General features: G+C 43.1%; 1 protein-coding gene across 2 annotated transcripts in view; it reads right to left on the bottom strand.

The window, feature by feature from the left end:
• PDE8A (phosphodiesterase 8A) overlaps window positions 1-23,428 on the bottom strand; it is a 1,868,130-nt gene that overhangs the window by 1,332,895 nt on the left and 511,807 nt on the right. The window lies entirely within an intron of this gene.

The following is a 23,428-nucleotide window of genomic DNA, read 5'->3' as shown; positions in this document are numbered from 1 at the left end:
TCGTCAGATCGCTGGTGTGGGCTCCCCAGCCGGTGAGCGAGGCATCCGTCACTACGGTTATCTCCGGCCATGGTTGCCAAAAAGGTTCACCCTTCAGAATGTTATCCTCACAGGCCCACCACAGGCGATCCTGTGTGACCCTGAAGTAGGTCTGAAATGTTTCCTGAGAACTGGGACCATTGTGCTCCGAGGGCCCATTGAAGGGGTCTCATTATTAGGCAAGCCGCTGGTACCAGAAAAATGCACGATGCCACGAGGCTGAGCAAACCTCAAAAAATCGAAGGCCGGAAGATGCTGGGCACTTTGAAATTTGGAGACCATCTGTAGAATGTCTTGAGCCCTCATCTCGGGTGGCGAGCTCTCTCCCAAGGATGTATCCAGTACAGCTCTGATGAACTGGAACTTTTGAGAAGGTGTCATATGAGACTTTGTTACATTGAGGGAGAAGCCCAGTAGGTGAAGAGAGTGGCAGGTGATGTTGAGATGATCCAGGACTTGTTCGAGAGAATGCGCCCTGATCAGCCAATCATCCAGGTAGGGGTAGACGTAAATTCCCCCTCTCCTGAAATTCGCTGCCACCACCACCATCAGTTTGGTGCAAACACTTGGGGCGGAGGTTAGCCCGAATGGCAGAACCCAAAACTGATAATGAGAACCGCCAACGACAACTTCAGGTATTTTCTGTTCTCGAGATGGATTGCCACATGAAAATAAGCATCCTGAAGGACCAATGACACCATTCAATCCATCCAGGAGTTGGAGGGCCTGAAGGATCCGAGAAAGCACGATCATCTTGAACTTGGGTCTCAGTGATCCGTCCTTCTTCAGTATTAGGAAATATGGAGAGTATCATCCCTTGTTTCTCTCCAAGCACCAATTCTATAGTACCTTTCTCTATCAGGGTCAAAATTCCCAGCACAAGGAGCTGATCTGGAATCCCCAAAGAGTGGCTCCCCTGGGGATGGTTCTGAGGTCTTTGAATGAAAGAAAGGCACTAACCGTGGGCTATGGTTTCCAATGCCCAAGCATCCGAAGTAATGTCTCGCCATTCTTTCAGATGCTGAGACAGTCTGCCTCCCACTAGTGTTTTGTGACTCAAGACCTCAGAGAGGTTTTGAGAAGGCTGATGCAGTGGCGGTTGGTAAGGATGCTCCTACTTGAGCGACTTAGCACCTCTTCCTCGTCCACATAATGGAATCGTCTTTGGCCTCTTTGACCAGCCATTCCTCTCGCTCTTCCAAGTGAGGAGTAGTAGTAAATAAATCTACCCATCCAAGGCTGTTCCACTGGGCAAAAAGGCTGAGGCTGCCCAATAGCGGCACCTAAGGATTTGGCTGCCACCTTTGAGGTCTGCAACTTCTCAAGGCTTTCGTCCGCCCTGTTGCCAAAAAGTGAGACCCGTCAAAAGGCATGTTCAGAGGCCTGGATTGCACATCTGGCGCAAAACCCGACTTCCTCGGCCACGCAAATCTGAGCATTATGCCATAACTCTGCTGATGCTGTCAGCAGAATCCATATTGGATTGAAGAGACTCACACATGGCTTCCTTGCCGTCTCTAACAACAGCCAAGAACCTGTCTCTTTCCTCCCCCTCGGGAATGTTCTCTGCCGCCATGGAAATATAGTCCCATAGAGTGAATGAGAATTTTGCAAGGTCACATGTGAGGTTGGCTGATTTAAGAGCCATGCTCCCTGCAGAAAATACTTTCTTGCCCATCCATCTACTCTTTTGTCATCCCTTTCTGGAGGGATTGTTGGATACACTGCCTGCTTAGAAGTTGCAGTAGGTGCCTGTACCACCAGAATCTCGGGAGAGGGGTGTTTAGACAGGTAGTCGGGGTCACTACTGGAAGGCCAGTATTTTTTGGTCAGATTCTTGTTTACTGCCGGATTAGTCTCTGGCATCCCCCAATTTGCTGCCACCCTTTTCTGGAGAGCAATATGAAATGGTAAACTATGATCCATTTGTGGACCTTTATCAGGGATGTCCGTCAGATCATCCTGTTCAAATGGCAGGGTAGGCCTACTCCACCCCATATAGTCTACAACTTTAGACATTAGCTGTCTAGATGAAGCATCGGCGTGCTCATCAGCTTCAGGTGTACCAAAATCCAGCTCTGGTGATGTGTCTACCCCACTGGCCGTTTGTAGATTATCATAAAGATCTTTCAATCTCGACTCTCCGAAATAAAGCTCTCAGGCACATTTGGTGTGCCAAATTGAAGACCAAAAGGCGCATTATTGTAGGATGGCTCATTTTCTTCATAAATTGAGGTGAGAGATTTGAAATAATCTTTCCTTGGCAAAGGAATATAGGTCTTGTCTGGGATAGGCATCGAAGGCTTAATAAATTGTGAACTCGGCGCTCAAGGAGTCATCAACTTTTTTTGGCTTTGATGGCCCCATTGGTTTAGATGGCGCAGTTGGCGTCGATGGTGCTGCTGATGTCGAGGGCTTCGCTGGCGTTGAGGGCGCAGATGGCGTCGATGACCTTGACCTATGTTCGGACTTACGGCTCAAAGGTTCCTTCGATGACTTGTTATCACGTCGAGGCCTCAACGGCTCTCGATGAGGATCTGGCCTTCGTCCCGGGCTCGAGGGCGTGCAGGATTTGGCTCAAGCCCTTTCCTTACTGGCTTCTATGGAAGTCGCGGTAAGAGCATGGCTTGCTGAGGGTTTTTGTTTTAGAAATATTTTTAGCATTTCAGATCTAAATGCTTTCCATTTGGCAGGTGTGGAACTTTTCGTGGGACAGGATACCCTCTCTGGGGAGGTGTCGGACAGCGAAGGCGAAGAGGGCGACCTGTGGTGCCTCTTTTTCCGACTTCCTCAATGACGATGAGGAGTGGTGAGAGCCACTGCTCGATCTTGATCTTTTATCCTTCTTCCTTCGAGGAGTGTTGCCACTTGGCTCGTCGGATGAAGGTTTCCTGGATGGGGTAGTCGATGGTGAAATACTGTGTTTTTTACCTACTGCCAATTTCCCCTTTTGCTCCTTCGAGCCTTTGCAGTCATTGACTGGCCCTTGGAGCAGGCCGAGGTTTAATGCTCCATCCCGAGACACCACAGACAAACTCTGTGTGGGTCAGTTAACGACATCTTAGAATCACAATCTCGACACTTCTTAAACCTGGTCTTTGGGGTAGTAGATGTTGAGGAAGACATTATCGCGAAGAACAAAGGAAGCACACCGTAGTTTCTCAAAGCAAAAGCTTAAGCAGAAAAACAGAACTGAAGCCAACGGGCGCTGCACGTGCTATGTATGCCTTCGATCACATCATCCTCAAGACAGAGGCCCTCGAGGGACATTGAGTCGACTGCATCGACGCACAGCGCCCTCTGCCGAAAATAAATTCCGAAGTAGCTGAATCTGGATATCGAATATCAAAGATGAGGAATACGTGGGAATGACACAATCTATGCGAATGTAACAGTGTAGAGCAAGTAAGAAAGTAAGAAAGGGATGTCTAAGGGACAAATTAGATTTCATAGGATTTTGGCAATGGATTCCAAGAGCCTTTCAGAAGTCTCTCTAAAAAGCCCTGATACCTGCATGGTGTTATATTCATGGAATACCAGAGGGTTTGCCCACCACTGGGAATAAGAAGGGCTCAGTGATTATTGTAGTTTGTTTTCTATATTGTTGCTACAGGAAATATGGCTGGTAGTTGGGCTTGAGCTTGATGGAAGGCAATCTATAAATGTAGCCACCGCTAATGGGCCAAAGGGAATGCGAAGGGAGGTTAACACCTATCTGTAAATAATACATGCTGAATTGATAAGGACCTATTGAGCACCAAATTCATATTGGGAGGTAACATTCAAAAACCCAAGGGTGATACGCATACAATTTTTTATAATGAATATGCATGACCCTCCAGAAGTCAACAAACACAAATCTATCTTGAATGCAATTAATTCATGTTGAATAAGGTGGATGATCGTATGATGGTCATAAAAGAAGATATTTCAATGCCTGTATCCCAATTCACTTAATAGTATCCAAGCTGGGGTATTTTGGAAGAAGAATGGGTGTGGGGCAACATCATAAAATAGGGCCAATCACATGTCTACGAGACAGGAGTATGATGGTAGGACGCAGTATGAAAAACATTACTAACGAAAGATTTGCATGAGTTAAGTTTAATTTTATTAATAATGTGTTATAGTTTATATTTAAACTTTACACATATTGATAAGTTACAAAATAAAACAATACTGCTTAGAAAATAGATTATACATAAAACAAAACAACAGCAAAAAATTCAATCTCGTATTTCTACTTATCTACCTAATTAAAACTTGATTTACACTTAAACTTAAACTTAGACTTAATATTCCTGACAAATTGATAAAATTGATATAACACAGAAAATAATGTCCTCTTCAGAAGTCAATATCATAATATCAAATGAATTCAAATAAAAATATTCAAAATTCTTTCTATTACCAGCCAGACATTAAAGGTAGCAATTTGCATCTGCAGACTGTGAGTGTTCATAAGGCGTTGCCAAAACGCAAATTCCCGTATAGAAGCAATGTCATGCACAAGCTTGCTATAATATACTGAGTAAATATCAGTCATCTTTGCACAATTAGTTAATAAATGATTTGCAGTTTCTTTGCATCCTCTGTCCTTGCATAGGCGACAATATCTTTCTGTGGGAGATAAACAGGTATATATACATGAGTTAAGTGTGTCACTTTAAAAAACATGATGTGGATGCTGCTCTTGGCAGTGCATTTTCATTACGAAAGAATAAATAGAAGAGGTGGTTACAAGTCCATCAAAGGAAAAAGAAAAAGGAATTATGGATGGGAACTGTGAAAGCCTCATTGGAAAAGAATGATAGACTGTTTTGTCGTTATATTAATAATGACAGACTTCCTGGAGTTTTATTAAATGGTGCCTCGAGTGTAGCCTGGGCTCCACACTAGGAGATAAGGACGATCAATGCAATGAATTGGAATTTGCGACAGATAGTAACTGGACCTGTTATATGACACTTAGTAGATTGATGGTTATTATTACTAAATTAAATGTATCAAGATTTGTGGAGCCCGACGGTACATGCAATGCCTTATAAAAATTAGACCCTTCAACCGTTAATTGTGGTCTAAAACACTCTTATGTGTTTTTGAGGCTATAAGTGAGACTGGAAAGGTACTGGTTTCTTGGCAGGACAGCATCATTTTACAAAAAGGACGGAACCATCGAACTAGAGGTTATATAAAATATAAATATTAAATATTCCCTCAAAAATATTTTCCAGAATTATCCTTGAAGATTTGGCTGAATGGAGTGATCAAGTTGATGCCCTCCCATTTAATCAAATTGGATTTTGGAAAGAAATAGGTATACTAAGCAATTCATTCACATTTATTAGTATTATTGAATATTCATGTGATAGGCAAGGTCTCACTGTCTACACAGCATATATAGATTACTTGGCAGCATTTGACACAGTTATAAGAACAAGGTCATGGAAGAAATTAGTTGACAAAAATATCCCAAACGGTCTTCTTAATATGATCATGGCACTACACTCGAACACACGGGTGCGGATTCGCCTGGATCGGGCAGGCAAGGTCACAAATTGGATTAAGACCACAAGGGATGTTAAGCAGGGCTGCATACTTCAGCCCTGCTTATTCAACCTTTACTTGTCTAATCTGCAAGATGTTTTATACGTTCTTGGAACAGGCCCTGTGAAATATGGTAATATGTCACTCACATGGCTGGGCCATGCGGACGCCTTGTTACTTATTGAGTACACACCAGAGGGTTTACAGTCAAAATGTAATAGGTGTGAAAATTAGTCTAAGGAAAACGCGTTGAAAATCAATACAACAAAAATAAAACAAATGTTTTCAAACCGTTTGGTGAGACCCAGAAAAAGCAAAAATGGTTTATTGAAAATCGAGAGGTGGAAGTTGTCAAACAATATAAAAATGTAGGTTTAGTCATTGGCGAGCACCCGAAATGGGATCGACATTGGGATTTGTTCAATTTGCGGGCTGCCAAGACAGCTGGAGCGATTAGTCCATTTGCAGGAAAACACAGTGGGAATAATACACAGTCTATTATGACATTATACAAACCCAAAGTGAGATCTATGATGACAGATGGGGGAGAGGTATGGGGTAATAAATAACAGTTAAATTGGATGCATAATAAGGAAGCTGATAAGAACACACTCGACCTTGCAGATGCAATACATAAGGCTAGAGTGTAACATCCCAAGTTGTAAAACAATGCTTCGACAAAAACGAATATTACTTTGAAAAAAGTTATATGAAGCCCAAGTTGTCACATTAATGCAGTGGCTTTGGCACGCTTTGAAATCTATGGAAGCACCGTTGAGAAACAGTTATGTGAGAAGCATTGAGTTCGTTGCGGAAGGGTTGAAAATCGGGATAATGGAGAAACCTGTGGGGTTACATAAGAAAAAGGTGAAAAGTTCCCTGCAAATGTTAGATCATGATGAAAACATTGTGTAACTAACTGCGAAGTAAAATAGTAGTGCATTTGTGTAATATGTTAACAATTGTAGCTCGCCTCCCGCATATTGGAAAGCCTCCCGCACTGTAAGAAAATATATGGCAGTAAAATGTTAAATATGCCTTCCTTGGAAGTTTTGCGAGGGAGAGTTTGAATTCCCCATGGGTCTAAATTCTATCACTTATGTGGAGAATTAGTGTTGGAAACAACCCGGCATTTAGTCATGGAATGCACCAGTCTTGATTTTCTAAGACAGCAATCCTTAAAACGACATAGTAACAAAGCAGAATGTTCTGAAACGCAAATGTTATAGACTACGTTTTTAAATGGCAACGACATAATGTATCATATGGTTCAATTTTTCGATAGGACATTTGAAATACTTAGTGATCTTTATTTTATATTATATTTTAGGTTTAAACTGTTTCATTATATACAATCTAGATTTAAATGATTGGATGGTTACAGAATTATGTTTACACTATATTTAATAGGGTTGTTTTTAACTAAAGATGTATTTGGATAAAATATGTATAAGGCCTTTTATGATGGCCATATGGTATGCATAAATAATTTTTTTAAAAACTATAGACACTATAGCCAGTTATTTTCTTCAAGCCCACAGTAATTAAATTATTAATAGAAATACGATCATGTATACACCGAAAACAGGGGTTCTGTAATGATAGGGCTGGCCATGCACACACAATCTCAGGAATCTGATAGTCCTCCCAAATCAGCAAGTATGCATTCTTCAGGTCAGCCATTTCCAGGGATTTTAAAGAAGAGAACAAAGAACAATTGTCAACTTTTTTAACCCAACAAAGTTGAAAAATGGTTCTTAGTTACAAAGTTCCATGGCGCTCTTCTATCCTCACTGAGATGAAGATAAAAACGGATAACATAGTCTACAGAAGGAGACCGATTTATCAACGCCCTATGTATGATTTTGTTTTGCAGATTTGGGACTGCATATCACAGCATGCAGCGCTTTTCATCGTACTGTATCGCCTTTCTCAGTCTGTTTTGGCAGTGAAGAGTTAAAATCCCAGTAGGTAACATTTCATGCAGTGTTATCTTATCCCGTTACTTGGGGGGATTAGGACTTGGTGTCCTAGTATGCAGAGCATTTACCACAGTGTTATCTTTCTCAATCGGTTTTGGCAGTTAGGACTTGAAATAAGCGGTTGTCTTTCTCAATTTGTTTCACTTACAAGATAATCCTGACCTCCAACTCCATGCCCTCATGTCCAGCTTTACTTTTTTTGCAATGTTCCACACGGTTCTGTCTTTTTTCGATTAACTACGTTCCAAGGTGCTCTACACCCTCCCCTCTAGGTCCCGCTATGCAGCTGCAGCCCTTGAACTCCGGCTTTGTTTTCTCTCAATGGATTGTATTACAGAAATACGGCCATCATAAAAGGAGGTGGTTCTATAAGCCATTATTGACACCTTCTACAAGATGGGACAATTTATAGCCTTGAGTTCCTTAGAATACGTCTAATGCCTCCATAGTTTACCAGACAATAGTATCTTGTCTTGAGAGACTCAGTTCCCTGCGAAGTTCTGACATGCTTTAGCCCCTTTGCTAGGATTCCATTATCAGCATTGTTATGACATTTCACAAGATAAAAAGAGTGAGCTAGGTTACTGAGCCACGTCTCAGAAGACGTTATGTTTCACAGAAGCATGACAACTAGTCAGAATTACTGGCACTGGCTGAGGTTGCGTAGAACCACCACCATGATTCCATCAGCATGTTCTTGTACTTCTGCATAACCACCCCATACAAATTCATATGGTTTGTTCCATGCTACAGGCGATAAGTTAGCCGAAAACAAACAAGAGTGGCACATTAGACTTCACAGCATGCTGAAGAAAAATGTAAATGGATAGCTAACCGTAAGAGAACACCAGCTCCAAACTATGCCAAGCACAATCAAGTTTGGTTCACTAAAATCATTTGATTCCCACTCTGTCATTTTAAGTTGAAACCTTGGTTTGTGAGGACTTTCACAAAATGAAGATAATTTCTTATCTAGCAGTGAACCACCGATTTCCCAAACACTAGCAGATCCACCTGACGTCCCATAGGTTACTTCTCAAATTTGCCTACCCTGCTCACCATGGAGCGGTCTCCAATTCTTGTGCCTGCGGTTGGTCTCAGGTAATAATATCCCTATATATATGGTAGCCATATACAATGTTGCTGGGAAAAGTTTGTGGCGACATTATATAGGGCACCATATATATATATAGGGTAGGGACAAGGGGGGTGACCGCTGCTACCCTTGAAGAAAAAAAAAGGTTTTGGAGGTTGCATGTAACAATGTCCCCTCAAAAAACAGCCAATTTTCAGCGATTTTTTCGCATGGCGATATTTTTGAGGGGACATTATTACATGGAACCCTGCGGTTGTAGTCACTGAAACCAGTTACTCAACATAGCCTTGAATCTGGATGCCAGTTGTAGTATCTGGTGCATTTCAGGGATTATGGTCCCAAATAGAGAGTAATTGCTCAGTATTAGAGTAGTAACCCTCCTAGGTTTCTACCCGTTTCCCAGATGGTATTGAATAAGCCTGGCCCTTTCGGTGGTACTGCCAGGTTCCAGTTCGACCTTTGCTTTCTCAGAGCTCCAGCACCAGATAGTCGACCCACCATAGTGGGGTTTACACTGCTTTGTGTTCTGATGATCATTCATTTATAGCTGTAGAGTTAATCTGCATTTTTTCCGTCACCCTCTTCGTGTCTCCCCTACCACATGTCCCAGCTTCTCCATTCCCTTTGAGCCAGTGCCTGAAGTCTTTCTTGTGAAAGCTGGTATGCCTTTCTCGTCCTCTAGCCTCATTGCTCTAACTATAGCTCAGACATCTCCCCTCCACAGCCCGCCTCCTTCCACAAAAGGGTTTTCTGCTCAGTCTTTTCAGCCTGGGTTCTCGCTGCTCAGTTTTTTTCCTCCTGGCTCAGTGGGTCTGAAGCTCATTCCTGTTTCTCTCTGTTAAGGAGGGTTTCATCAGTTTTTCATGGCTTCTGCTCTCCTCCTGCCATTCATTGATTGAGCTCACCTCTTTTACCTGTTTTTTCCATCATCTACTCTGCCAAGCAACCTTAACCATGTTAAGCTGGAGCCCAGATGGGGGCAAAACAGGTGGAAAGAACGTAAGGTTGGATTGCATTCTAGGTGGTGTCCTTTTGTCCTCCTCTAGACGGACTCTGCAGCCCCACCTGACAAGAAGCCCTTCCAATAAACCAGCGATGTACAATCCACTCACAACTCCAAAGATTCGGCCACCCTCAGACCCAAATGTCACGCCCTTCTCGCTCAACCGGTTTGAAGGTAGGTGCCCCAGTCAATCGGCACTCTGTATGATCAGTTACTCTAGTGGCAAACGCAGGTGTCAGGGTGGTGCAGTCTCGCACATACCTCGATTAAGAGTGTGTCTCTGGCAAATGTGGTCCTGACATTAAACCACTGACCTGCACTTCCACCAAGGCATTGCAAACACACAGAGAAGCAGAAAGCCGGAAGAGATGTCAATCACTTCTCTCTTTGGATACTTCCTCTTGTACTCCACCAGTGCAGGGCCCAATAATCTTTACTGCTGTGAATTTGCAGGTTCTGTGGTCAGTCAGAGGCAACACAACACCGGGCTTTTACCAAGACACATGGGTCGTGCTAATAGACAAATCCAGCACTGCACACCCTGAGCCAGTTGCTACAAAGCAGGCTAACGTCGGAGGCAGAAATGCTGATGTTCCGCCGAGCAGTCTACTCTTTTGTGGCTCCTCTTTCCTGGATGAATGACGAGATACACTTTGTATCTTTCAAAAAACCTGAACTTCAGTATCAATGCATAATTTCCAACAAAATGCACAGAATTATTTTTTGGAGTAGAAATAAATGCCAAACCTTCTGCTGACTTAAACATCAAGAGCAGAACTGCGTAAAGTCAATGAGGTATATGAAATTTGATTTTGAGGCAGGCTTGCGTTTTTAACAGAGGGAATGAACATAACCAGCCACAGAACAAGCACTGTCAAAGCAAACAAGTTTAGTTTCTAAATGTAGAATGTAAGACTTTTCTGTTTAGCGCCAAAGGACACAAAGTCTTACCCGCTACATTTGCAAAGCCAGCTATATTGGATTTGCTGAGACTTACTAATGCTCCCCTGAATGCTTGCCAGATTGCAGAGCTCCCCGTTTGCTCTGCAGATTATTTCTATTATAATTTCACAGACAGCACACGTCATGCAAAGCAGCAGAAATCAGACAGGTCTTATTTGCAGTCCCATGAATCCGTTTGCATTAGGCTGCCATTTTCTCCCTGTAAATCATGGTGTATTTTCATGTCAAAAGGGGTACACCTGGTTAAGCGATGGGATAGTGTTGTGAGAATGAACACAGTCACCTTAACTGACTTTTTCAGAATTATTGCTACATATGTTACTTTAGAAAATGCCGTTTCAGGTCAACACATTAATAAGGAGTATTACAAGCTGCATTGATGAAAAAGTGAGGTACAACTCAACGGTCATTCTTCCAGGCAATATGTGAACCTTCATAGAAACTATAACGCCAGGTTCACACCTTGTTTTTCTGGATGGACTAATGTATCATTCTATAATAGAGGGGCGATCCACCAAGCTTTTTGGCCTGGAAATGTTTTTTTTTTAAACTAGGGGGGAAAGGAGGGATTTTGTAGTGCACTTATTACTCTGTTATTAAAATTTAACATCTGTACTATATTTGATTAAAAACATAATGTATGAGAATGTTTAATGTTTCATAGAAATATATTGAACGCATTACCCAATTTAAGTTACAGCAGAGTACGTGGGGCCTATATTCAACAGAAATAAATGTTATTGACTTAACCTAAAGCCCTGAATGCAGTGCTATAATGTGCAGGCACGTCTGAGGGGCAATGAAGGCTTTTTAAAGTTATACTAGGGATACAAAAGGTGCCGAGGAAGAAACAGCAACTTGCCACCATGCAACTCCCTGACTCTTGAGGCTGCCCTCAGACATTGACACTCTCCAGTGGATAGTAGCTGGGCCCCATTTGCAGCAAGTGTTGTTTGGAAAAATCGGTGAGGAGGAACATCCACACAGAAGAAAAAGGCTCCTGCCCGCTAATGTGCTTCCAATGCTCTCCCAATGTAATGAATCACTTGAACCCGAATACAGATGGCTGTGCGGTTTTCGTTCCTCTGTATAGCTGAACTAACAGACACCAGAATATGCAGTTCATCAACGATGACAAGACCGTACTGATTTGAAATCATTCAACTACATATGCCGATTCCTTTTCTTTCCTCTCCACAAAAATTAAGACCTCACAATAAACGGCTTGAGAATAATCACAAGGCTGTAACATAATAATGACTTCCATATCCCAGTGCCGATTGATTCCTTATTTTCTTAACATGAACCAGATCTCTCAAGTTTCCTATATGCAGGAAGAGCACCACATCCTTTTTTTTTGTTCCTTTGGATTCTGGGACAGAAATCCAAACAAAAACAGGCCTGGGTGACCTTGGCATGCATGGTCACAGGGTACTTCAGAGATGTGCATGAGCTCAATCGACTCCTTGCCAAAAATCAAAGGGGATACACTGTCCCTATAGAAAATATTGTTCTTCCTTTCCTCCTCATTGAGCACAAGAGTGAAGTGCCTTTAGTAATTGTCCAGGATCACATGACTGCACTCCAACGAATTCTCTCCCTCTCTCTCCAAAGTGCTGATTGCGCCCCTTGACTCACCTGAATGCAAGAGCTTCAAACTTACAATTTGCTCAAAATGATCACCAGGCACTACTTGCTACAGCGAACAATCCACCCTCTTTGGAATCATCTAAGTGTGAATTTGGTCATGCTTGTTCGTAACTGTAATAACAAATGGAACTTTTAATGTTAAATTAAGCTATGAAATCTGAGTAAAACAGTTTTTCTTTCTATTTCAACTATCACTACATTTGACGGTTTACATTTTTTGGGAAGACTTTATGAATCAATATGGCATTAGATTGAAGCTTAATGTAACAATATATTGTGTAGAGTTGAATTGCACTATTAAGTGAAAATGTTCTCTTATAATTGATGGTTACATTAGATGTCACAGCGCAAAATTAAAGCACCCACAGCAATAATTTACAAACTTCTAACCCGCCAAAAAGAAACACTTGCCACCTCAATTCTATACCTACATACAGCACACCATTTCTTACTCGCCAAGAGGCAATTATCACAAGCCAATGGCTAGTGGCGAGTTCAAATTTTGCACCCAGCGTTCACTGCTTCATTAAACGCTGCAGCTAAAAGTTGTAACATACAAGGAAAACCCAAACTGCATAGAAGCTTCGATTTTTTAGTCAGTGTTGTAAAACACTCACTGTCTCCTTTTTTTCATGATTGGGTTAAATTGTACTCAATGTTGTACCTGTTCATTTGATATGACCCCTGTCCTGTTGTACCTTGAAAGTAGGATATGTACTGTGTAGATTTTATGTACTTCACCCCAAGCAGTGCATCTTGACTGCATACCCATTGCAATTCACATTGCTCTACACATACATAATATGGGTTTCTGTGTTGTGTCTCTCAGCAGACATTTATATGTGGTTGTTGCAAACTAAAATAGAACATTTTTGAAACAACTGCGGTGTGTAATCGTGATTGATTTGTTTTTCTCACGTGTTCAAGGGTTTGTTTCACTGACCCGTTCATTTGTGTCTGATGACAATTTAGCCATCCTGGGTAGAATAGGGTAACAACTAGGAGCCCTTTTGTTTGAACATACCAGACCTACTCAATTAAAGAAACAGTGTCACGTGCAGCCTACAATTCCAAAAAGTTGCCCATAAAAATACTGCTTCCACTAAGAGCCAATAGCCAAAGAAAGGAACGACCTCCCATCACAGAAGAGCAGGTTATCGATCATCTATTGGTAGACTTATTATATTATTTAACCACACTAATATGACAACAGTGGTGGAAAAAACATCAATTTACCAAGCAGCATGGAAACGAAAGATGCTCTTAAGAGCCTCATTTGGCAATGGTCTCCAACTTACTCAGCTGCACCATCTTCTACAAAATGGCCTACGTTATAACAGAGATTTCACCATGATGCATCATGGAACAAGCGATTTACAGCAAGACCAAGCTATGGACTGCATGTAGAGCTCTGTCAGAGCTAAAGCTTTTAAAGCCAGACCCAAAAACCATGGTAAATATCACAGGAAAACCAGTCATGCATGGAATATCATGAATCAATGATAAACAAGGGCTGATCTGGCATGAAGAGGAAACGCTTGTGCTGTGATCATTCAAGCACTAAAAAGTGTTATGGAGGCAATTTCAACAGATACTTTAGAGTGCAAGAAAATGTGAGCACCTGCATCCGTCTGAGTTGTTTGGCGCGATTTATCTGCCCATTGTGATAGCTTTGAGAGGCATGTAAATGTATATACAGATGTCCACGGATGCAGGTGTGTGAGGCATCAATAGAAAGATCAATACATTTGCTATGGTGAGGATGCTGCATGTTTATAAAATACATAAATCATTTGCCTGTCAGGAAGATAAAGATTATTTACCCTTGTACAAATAAACATGTTTTAATGTTAGATCATTTTACACTTTTTCTGAGTGGAGAGCTCGCTGTAGCTTTATTCATTCAGCATTGAATGGTTAATATTTAAGCTGGCTTGCATAACTAATTGCATGATTTAGCTGCTGGGGCCTCCTGCTCCAAGAAGAATTAACCACACCAAATGGATACAGTATCAGAGATGAGCCTTCCTCCCCTGTTTGCCGCTTGAGACAGGATAAGCTGTACCAAACCAATACCGAAGTAGACCTGCTCTTCCACTACGAGTTAGTGATGGGAGAATATTTTAAACAAATATAAAGCACTAGGGTACTCTTTTTCATTATTCAACCACTTTGGAGGAACTGCTGGAGGGAGATCGACACGTTAAGGGGTGTATCAGCCACAGTATTTTTTGGGGAGTATTTGCCTATCTTTAGGGAGTACCCTAAAGATAGGCAAATACTCCCCAAAAAATACAGGGAGTAAAACTACTCTCAGCAAAAATAGGAAATTGATATATAGGAACATGTCCCCCTGATTTCATCCACGCAGCTCCATCAATATGTATGGCCCAAAAGTACAGGTAATGCCACGAGAAGAAACTACTATTATTACTTCCTTATCTGAAGAGGTACAGATATATATTTTAATGTGAAGAAGACACAACATTTCTGTTTTAAAGTCAAACATGTTTTACTCACTTATTAAATACTCCCATTGGGAATGAGGCTTACTTTTTAACGCTCTACAAAATCATTACACCCCAACTTTAAAAAATAGGGAGTAAAATAATCCCACTTCAAAATCTTATCTGAAGCTTTGCTTGGAGTTCTAGAAATATAATGCCAATCAGCTGGTGTCCTATTCAGCTATTTGACTCTAAAGCGGAAGCCCAAACCTTGGAGGATAACCGAGGGAAAGTGGGTGGTAAAGAATCTGCCTGGGAAAGAAAGTACAAGACTGATCTCTTGTCATGGATAGTATCGCCTTCTTAGAGCGTTTCCTTATTTGTTAACTTTTAAACGGTTACCCCGGAAGTGCTTTTAATAGTTTGGCTGGGGTGTCCTTGAAAACTTCCCATAATAGAAACAATACTACAGATTTGTTAAATCATCGATCAAACAAACAGTGCCTATGGCCAGGCATCGAAGCTAAGGCAATAACACCTTGAGAAAGTTTGCAAAGAGTTATGCCGTGCACATTTCCTGAATAAGATCTCTCATCAAGAACAGTGTGGTAGCTGCTCTTGCCCTAATTTTAGGGGCAGTAATCTATCAGGGGTCATGCTTGCTATATCAAATCAATAATGCAAGCAATTATTCAATTAGATATTGCCATTATCTGTAATTACTTGTTTTTCCTCTGCCTGTAAGGGCTGTAATGTGGGGAACTTGGAAGCGGCTTACATTCCTGATGCTGGATGACAGTGACTAAGGAGCTGTCCATGGCATTGGAGCCCATTTGATCCATTGTAAACTGCAGCTCTTGAAACTGCAGGCTACACAAACCATCAACCTAATAATTTAATGACCTGTATGTGGGACAACAGTAGCATGAGAGTATTGTTCCATCGTTATGCCTTCAATATGAGGAGTGGGAGCAGGAGATGCCCCAAGTGAAAAACACAGAGGGGGATCCTTCTGGTTTGGTGACTAGGACATCTCCAGAGTACTAGTCACTGCGCCTATACATGACATGAACACAAACTAAATACCATGGAAACATTCCTTATAAAACAAAATAGGAGGACTGAGGTAGGTAATGTTACAGTATTTAGGTAATAATGTACTTAGCCCTAAGTACTGTCACGGATGGCTGCTCAAATTCCAAGACTCCAAAGAATGGTTCAAGGATTGTTTTGATACAACTCAAAGGATTTGGTTTTTGAGGTTAGTTTCACCAGGGATAAAGGGGGTCCCTCTCTCGACCTCCCATGGGCTCCTTCCGCCCTAGGCCAGACATCCCTACAATTTATGTTCTCTGTGTATTTCTTATGATGTTTCATTGCATTGCTTGGAAAAACGGGTCTTTGAAATAATCTTTATAATTGAAATGGGCTTTGTTTTGCTTTCTCTGTCAAATTAGTTTAAAAGTGGCCCCATGCAGTTTGAGTATTGTAGGAAGTGTCTAGTAGTAAAAAGAGTATTACAAATTCAATTAATCAAACTCCTGAATCAAATACAAACATCAGTAAAATACATAGAAATAAACAAAGATTAACCAAATATAGAATATATTAAAATAAATGTAGACAATAAAGCTATGTCTTTCTTTGATCTTCATAGCCGACAATGGAAAACATTCTGGGGCACAACGCACTGGGCCCAAGTCACCCTAGGGTCTTCTGCCAGCATAAGGAGTAAGTTGTTTACCTGTAACTTAGGTTCTCCAGCATTGGTACCTTTCATTGATTCACATGCTATGAATATTCTCCGTTGTCAGGCTGGGAATCCTCGTTATCAAGTTTATAGATTATACTACAAAGAAAAAACACTGTTTTGTAGTTCATATATGTCCTTTTGCGTGCATTCAGCCACAGCCATTGGGACGTCGAGTAGCTAGCCCCAACCTAGAGGCCATTCAAGCAATGTAGGCTGCTAACATGTAAGGTAACGTCAACTTCTTTATTTCATATGAGTTAACAGCATCCAGTCAAGTAACAGCGTGAGCAGTCACAGCCTCTAGCTTCGGCTTCTTCAACTGACTTTTCTAAAACAAAATATTCTTTTCAGCTCAAGGATTCCAGGTTGGTCATGGAATATTACCAATGAATCCAGAACCTAGTGCAACGGAGTTCCATGTATACCGTTATACATATTTACATAGCAGGCTTCCTTCTGCGTCTAAGTAATGATATTTACACATTCAACAGCTATCTTTAGATTGTAACCCCAGAGTGACTACCCATACTGTAGCCTTTCAACCCACGGCAGAGGTGAGGTGGCACCATGTGAATCCATGAAGATACCAATGCTGGAGAGCATGAGTTATAGGTAAGCAACTCACTCCTTATCCAGCTTTGCACCTTCCATGGATTCACATGTGCGTTGCAGTTAATGGACAAAAGGCGAGGTAAAGGAAGAAAGACCTACCTTACTGGAATAGGCGCTGCAGTAAGACTATCCCCTGGCTTCAGCTTCGTCCTGCCCCTCCAAGCAAAATGTAAAGCTTGGGTTCTCTAATGATGACTCGGACATCTCGGGATATACTAGTAACTTCTTTAATTAAGTTCTTGTACATTGTATTAAGTGCATCAAGTCAGGTACATTCAAGCTTGGGGCAACATACACTGGCATCCTCTCACTCAGGGTCTACATCTCCAAGGGACTCTCACAGAACACATTCATACATCAACATTCTCTCAGGCTGCATTCTCTGTCACTCACTCAACATTCCAAGTATTCAGCTCAGGATCCAGGGGAAGCTTAATCACTTACTTATATATCCCCTTAATTATAACAATTAACACCTACCAGCAAAAGTTACACACTACACTCACAACACACACACCATACACACACCATTCCCTGCGCGTGCATCCCTACCAAAACCCAAACCACTACATCTGCACACCCTGAAACCGTCCACACAGTAGTAGTACCAAAACCCAATCCAACAATGCCCTTCTCTTTTCTACAAAGTGAGGAAAGTACACCTACAACTAAAAAGTGCACCACTACAAATCATCACGACTTCAGGCACCTCACAACCTCACTCCACATCTGCACAACTTGCACCGCCACACCAACTACAACTACCAACCCACTATTTCCCTCAAAGCCACATCAACACACCACACCAAGCTGTGCACAGCCAACTTCCTAAGAACAAGGCTGGGTATTCCAAACACCCGGGTGGGATGACAACACCAAACAACAAAACACCCCAGGTACTGTGTAGCCACCCCCAACAGTTACCTGTGTCCCATGGACTACCATACTAGTCAACACATCTGCTGTGAGGAAGCTCAACATAACACACTCACAACAATACTAATCAATTCAACAATACTAAGCACTTCTTGCCCATCACCATTGGCAATCTCACACCATGCCCACACACTACAATGAAATGTTATACTTTAAATACTTAGCATTTCTACATAACAACTCTGTCTACTTCTTATTTCTCAAATTAGAACAAAAGTCCCACCTGCAAAGGAAAATCATTGTTGTGGCAAATTCAGATGCAAAACAGACTCCAATTAGTGTAACATTACCGGTCCACACTACTTTTACTTTAAAAAAAGAGGACATCTCTGGAAAAAAAACATTAAACATAACTGTTCTACTAAAACTAACATTGTCTTAAAACCAAGTGCTAACCACCATCACTGCCATGTAATTCCTAAACACAGGCCGCAACACTTTTACACTTCTTCCTTGCACACCTTCAGTTGCACCCAGGCCTCACATCACTATTTCCGAAAAGAAAACTACTCAGTATACAACTAATATTAAAATTGCCACTATAACAACTTATGCCTCATTCTGTTCTATTTATATTTCTCTGAAAAACCTTAACAAGTCAGGATTTAACTCCTGCCAAACCAAACGATGACCGTTTTCAGGAACATCTAGAACACACCCACTTTTCTCACAAAATCTTGTATAAGACTCTTCTGCCTCCTCCTAAACTGACATGCGGCAATCATTGCATAGCGCTTCAGTATCCTTCCGAGACAATTGTAAAATCCCCCACAGAGTCTTTATGTGATATCTCGCTCCCATCATCTTCTGAGCTCTTAGCCCTCTTCGTTACACACTCACTTGTGATTTCCTCGTAACACAGGCCTCCTCTTTTTATTGGTCTCCTTGCTTTCTCTTCAGGACCGGTTATTGTCTGCCCACTGGACCGCCGTTTCCATTACCTGCTTAATGTCAGCAACCAACTCACCAAGGCATCCAACTCCCTGGCGTTTCTCTTCTAGTAACGCCATATCCTTGCTGCTAACGCCCTTGCTGCCTAAGAAAGGAACTCAGTAACCGCAGCTCCTTCAGCCTTCACTCGCAGTTGCCGGAGTAAAGAACCATGCGATTGTTGAACATCACGTGTCAACGTCTAAGAACGTTATAAGGTTCTTTTCTTCCTTCACCCCCGAACTCCAGCGGCAACTGCCCTCTAGTGACGTCCCGAACACTTCGACCATAATCGCAAAATCCACAGGCCTTCTGTCTGACGTCAATATTTACAGTGAGCCGCTGAAGTGGCCTGAGCTATGCGCTCCAACGGTCACGGGGACACCCTCAAATTTCTTGCTGCAAACCTCCACCACAAATCTCTCACAGCACGCCTCACAGCCTTCCTGGATGATCCCTCGTGCCACTACAGCCCGGCTCCGAAGTCGCACACTTCCACACTGCAGCTCCTCAGGGCCGTGCTCAAGGATCACTCTTTTTTTCTTTTCTTCTTGCGCCGCCAGCACAAACTGAGCCTCTCTTGCCAAAGTCCAGAAATCACTGCCACACCACAGCGCAAGCACAATGGAGCCTCGTCTGCACCACTTGGTTGCCCCTTGCCTGCGACACCTGAAGAGTTCCGCAGCAGCCACTCTCCCACAACTGAGAGGCACCAGAAAGCTGCAGCTCCAACTGCAACCAAACAAGGTAAGGCTCCCTTGATTGCTAGCCTCCTGTGCAATGGGTTTAAGCCCCTTCAAGGATCTGCTGACCAACTCCTTGAGCTTTACAATACTTAAACACAAGCTCTCCCAAAGTGCTGCACCTGGGCCACAAGCCCCTCCCAGGCTCACTTAAAAGGGCCCCAAATCCCTGCGCTGCACAGCAATGGGCTCCAAGCCTCTCCTAAGCGCAGCTATGGGCTCCAAGCACCTTCCTCACTGTCACTGGGCCCTTAGCCCCACCAAAGTTCATTTTTAACCATCACAGTCTCTTGAACCTACTGTCCTATGCCTGCCCGCCTGCTAGCAGGCCCGCTGGCATAAGGCCTTGGCGCTGCTCTCTACTTTCTGCGCCTCTGCATCCCGCGCTGGGCCCCTCTGATCAGTGCTGCCCCTACCTGAGAGGATCTTCTTCCTTGGTTGGGGGGGCCGTGCATGTCACATCCGTTGTGCCGCCTCCCCAGCACAGCTAGCATCCTCGTCGCCATTGTAAAGCTTGGGTTCTCTAATGATAACTCCGACATCTCAGGTTGTACTAGTAACTTCTTTAAGTTCTTGTACATTTTATTAAGTACATCAAGTCAGGTACATTCAAGCTTAGAGCAACATGCACCGGCATCCTCTCACTCAGGGTCTACATCTCCAACTGACTCTCACAGAACACATTCATACATCAACATTCTCTCAGGCTGCATTCTCTGTCACTCACTCCAACATTCCAAGCATTCAGCTCAGCATCCAGGGGAAGCTTAATCATTACACAATAGTGCCTTGCGAACGTGTGTGGCACTGCCCAGGAAGCGGCTCTGCAGATGTCGGTCGGTCGGTCAGTGGGATCCCCAACGATATTGCCGCCAATGCTCCAATAGTTCTCATGAAATGGAAGCATGCTGGCACCCCTAGGGGTTTCTCAGCCTGTGCGTGGCACCTTGAGATTGCAGATGTGACCCAGCTAGCTATGCCTCAATTCGAAATGCCTTTCCCCTGTTTGGAGGGCCACAAATAACTGAGATGTGAGCCTGAATGATTTTGTTCTATCCAGGAAAAACGTAATGGCTTGTCTAAGGTACAGAGAATGTAGGGCTACCTCTACCTGAGATGACGGAGCAGGAAAGAAAGCTGGCAGGACGATTGCAAACTGCATATGAAAATCCGTAAGTGCCTTGGGAATGAAGCATGCGTTCATCTTTTAGATTAGCGTTTGCATCTCTGAAATCCTTTGAAACAAGGTAATCACCAGCGGAAATGTGTACAGAAGCCATATGTTCGAACAGTGGTTTCATAAGTGCCGTTAGCACTGTATTCAGACTTCACTGGGGCAGTGTTTTCTTTGTTGGCGGATATGTACAAAACAATCCTTTCATGAAGTTCTTGATGATTCTCTCGTTGTACAGAGGAGAGTGGCCTTTCTGTCTATATCTCAAGATCGCTGCTAGATCCACACGTATTGACGGGTGTGACAAACCATCTTTCGCCAGTTTGAGGAGTGAAGGGAAAAGATGCTGTGGTATTATCTGTTGTGAGTCCAGCTGCCGCTGATCACATCATTTAGAGAAGTGAACCTATTTATGGCCGAACTGCTGTTGCAGCGTGCAGAATTTTCCTGGAGTCCTCTGGCATCTATATGTGCCCGAATTCAGCAAAGTCAGGAGCCATGCTGTGAGGTTCAAGGAGCCTGGGTCATGGTGAAAGACCTGGCCATTGTTTTGGGACAGCAAGTCTGGGGCTGCTCCTAGTGGAATTGGATGGTCCTCTGCTAAGTGCAGGGGATCCGAGAACCACTCTTGTCTCGGCCACATTGGGACCACGAGAATGATTTTGCATTGATACATCAGCATTATTTGGATTACTCTGCGTATCTCAGGCATTGGAGGAAAAGTGCAAGCGAACCTTCCCCTCCAGGAAAGTGTGAACGCGTTTTCTAGCAACCCCTTCTGCGGGTACCTGCTGGCGAAGCCGTGACATTTTTTGTTTGTCAGAGTTGTGAAGAGATCTATTGCAGATATGCCCAATTGTTTGAACACCATTCATTGTTAGCTGTCAGCCGAACAGCTACCACTTATGACATTAGTCTGTTGCTCTGCTCAGATGATCTGCAATTGTGTTTTGTATCCCTGGTAGGTGAAAACCTGGCAGTACGATGTGGTTGCTGTTTGCCCAGTGCTACGGCCTTTGTGCTTCCCTCGACAAAGTTCTGGACCTGGTACCACCCCGTTTCCTTATAGAGTACATGGTGGTGGTATTGTCCGTTAAAAGCCTTACTACTGATCCCTTGAGCACTTGTTGGAAGGAACATAGCGGTTGGGCTGTGGCTTTCAGCTCAAGGACGTTTATATGCAACTTTGCTTCTTTTTCTAATCTACTGCCCCTTCATGCACAATTACAACAAGTGCGCCCCATCGCATCAGGGACGCGTCCGTTACTAGCATGTGTTGATGGGGAAGCTCCACTGAAACTGGTGGGACAGAAGTGTTGTGACTCGCACCTTGTCATTCCACGTCCTGTTCAATTGGGACCATCTGTCTTCTAGGAATTGCAACAATAGTCTCATAAGCAGCCTGCAATGCGTGATAAGGGGAATGCACAAAGACATGATTCCCAATAGCTGCATGCACTTTCGTATTGAAAGAAAACTGTTTGGTTGGAATCCAGCTTGTAGCCAAGGAATAGACTCTGCTCTCTCCTGCGACAACCAAACAAGTGAGTTCTTGGTAGAGAACTCTCTCCTCAAGAAGACTATTTTGGTGGAGGGCACTGTGAAGGACTTTGTGTAATTGATGGAGAATCCCTGGCACGTGAGCATCTGCACTGTGTGATGTAGTGTCAGGGACGCCTCCCGTTTTGTGGCTCCCTTTATTAATCAATTGTCTAAGTAGGGGTATATGTGATGACCCCTCCTCCTCAGGAAGGCTGCACTAGTGAAAGGCACTTCGTGAATGTTCTGGGTGCAGACCATAGCCCAAACGGCAGTACCTTGAACTGGTAGTGGTAGTTTGAGACTGTGAACCTCAAACATTTTGTCGGATTTGTGCACTGGGACGTGAAAGTACACATTCTCTAGAGCTAGCGATGAGAGGAAGTCTCCTGGCTGGACCGCCTTGTTGACATCCGTCAAATTTGAGCAATCTGAACCTTTGTTAGCTGATAGACCTGTTCAGGGTACGTATGTCTAGAAAAGGCATCCATCTACTGTCTGGCTTTATTTGTGAAGAAGCTCGGGTAGACTCCTGTGTCTTTTTTGCTTGCTTGGCGCCCTCTGTATGGCCCATTTGATGAGCATGTATCAGACTTTGTCCTGCAGGACATGCAGATAAGATGTCTGTGCATGTCTGGTGGCACATTTGGTGGTATTTTGCCGAACTCCAGAACATGCCCCTGACGATTAATGTCTAGAACCCAGACATCTGTTGTAACTTCCTCCCATTGCTGTAGATGATTTTGGAGGTTGCCTTCCACTTGTGCTTGTACCTGCGTGGGTGCTGCCGAGCATTTTAAGTCCTGCCTGTTTTTGTTGTCGCCCTTGTTGAGAGGATGGTCTTCTTCTCTGCCTAGTTTTGAACTCCTTTCTCTTGTATTGGTAAGACGTTCAGTATCCTTGTGAATAATAGAATCCCCTTTGATAGGATCTTCCTCCTCTGGTGGCGGTCGTCAAGCGACTGGACGCTCCTCAAAAGGGCCAGAAAGGGCAACTTAACTGCAGTGATGTGAG

This window comes from Ambystoma mexicanum, chromosome 11, assembly GCF_040938575.1.
Source record: "Ambystoma mexicanum isolate Mex_15411 chromosome 11, UKY_AmexF1_1, whole genome shotgun sequence".
Taxonomy (NCBI): Eukaryota; Metazoa; Chordata; class Amphibia; order Caudata; family Ambystomatidae; genus Ambystoma; species Ambystoma mexicanum.
Note: the sequence above shows the minus strand (reverse complement) of the source record. Positions and strands in the feature narration are given on the sequence as shown.